Below are 1,911 nucleotides of genomic sequence, written 5' to 3' on the forward strand. Positions count from 1 at the left end.
ACCCCCGCCCCCCGCCGCCTTCCTCCTGTTTTAATCAATGGGAGTGAAACTTGACACGCTTCACACACGTCCGTGTGCACAGATCACATATCCAGCTCTTTAATAATAACAAAACAGCAGAATCAGTGAATGCATCATTAATGAGCTCCTTACACATGTTTTCAGGATTTAATGGACAGCGAAGCGTCTCGGTTTACCCACACATTTATTCACATGCAGCATCATTTAAATCCGTGGCCTTCCCACATCAGACACCCAAACAAACACAACGCCGTCCAACATCACGATGCTCCGTCTGATTCATGTTTTATAGGAAAGGATTTGAACCCAGAACTTCTTTAGCTTTCCGTTTTAATTTCTAAAGGCTTTCGTGTCATTTTACCATAAACCCACAGGATGTTTCATCCTGGTTCTGATGACTGCTGTCGTGTTTCAGCTTTAAAATCATTCATTTCTGTCCTGTTTTCACACATCTTTTCACACATCCACACAGCTCCAGCTGACAAACAAACGGCCTCCGAGCTCGCAGGCAGCCTCGCCATGATGTGGACGATTACTAATAATATAATTATTATCACAGAGCTGCTGCATGATACAGCAGCATCTGTTACCGGATCGTCCAACATGGCTGACAGGAAGAGACGGATTCAGAAATGATTTTAAAAAAAGGAAAGAAAGAGAAGGAATGAGGGCGTCTGAGTGTTTCCACAAGATGGACAGAAGAAAAGGACGAGAGTTCCTACGGAGACAGAGTGATGTGGAGACACAAGGGCTGGGAGGACGGATGGAAAGATGGAGGAGAGGAGCCCGGCGGGCTGCTGAAGGTGGAAAAATGGAGGATGAGTATGAAGATTAAAAGATGGAGGGATGAAGAGGAGAGGAGGACGAAATGTGGAAAAAAAGACCAAAGCTGAGGACAAAAATCAAAGATGGAGGCAGGACAGGACGGAGGGACAGACAGGAAATAAAAAACAGGAATAAACGGGAAGGAACAGAACCGGTTCCACACAGAACCCTTCAGAACCACAGTTTCTGACAGCAGCAGGGACGTCAGCCCAGAGCAGGACCGAGCCGGTCCACCAGAACCGAGCCGGTCCACCAGGATCATGTCTTTCTGCTCCTACGTTGAGACCCGAGCCTCAATCCGGTCTTTTTTCCTCATTTATCCACATTTCCCTCGAACTGATCCCTGACCGGGTTGTTCTGGAGAACCCGGGTTGTTCTGGACCTGGACCTGCGGTTTGTTTGGCAGAACCTTTCTGTTTGGAAGAAGCAGGAAGTCACAAACTTCCTGTTTGCAGCACCAACTTCTGGAGGATTAAACTTTGGTTGAAAAGCTGCAGCTTCCTGTTGTTACAGAGTTTACTCTTTAATGCAGGTCTGCACTTAATGTAAACAAACCTGCCTTAAATCTGAGCTAAAAACACTCAAAATGGCTCCCCGAGGATGTTGGGCTGTTTCAGTCCCTTCGGCTGTTTGTTGGTCACATTAACCAAAGAAACTGATTTTATTAAAGATTTTGTTTCTTACTTCATGAGTTTCCATCCTTTGAGTCATGTTCAGTTTTATTTTCAAAGAATAAATTTGAAATGTGTGGAAGAATAATTATCATAAAAATAAGAACCAAACCAACATGAAGGGATGATTTATGAACGGATGAGGAGCTGCAGCAGTAACCTCACTTTGTTCATGTTAATGAGCTCCACGTTCAGCTGCTGATTTACTGATCACAAACTATCGATCCCTCCCCACACGCACGCGCACGCGCACCTCCCTCAGCTCACACCTGGGGGGGTGGGGGGGGTGCAGCAGAATGATCAGATCAGGGCTGAACCTGGATGAACCCGCGTGGCGGCGGCAGCGGGAGGCGCGTGGAGCTGCTGCAGAGTCTGATCAGCTGATGTGACCCCC

The sequence above is a fragment of the Kryptolebias marmoratus genome, linkage group LG12, assembly GCF_001649575.2.
Source record: "Kryptolebias marmoratus isolate JLee-2015 linkage group LG12, ASM164957v2, whole genome shotgun sequence".
Taxonomy (NCBI): domain Eukaryota; kingdom Metazoa; phylum Chordata; class Actinopteri; order Cyprinodontiformes; family Rivulidae; genus Kryptolebias; species Kryptolebias marmoratus.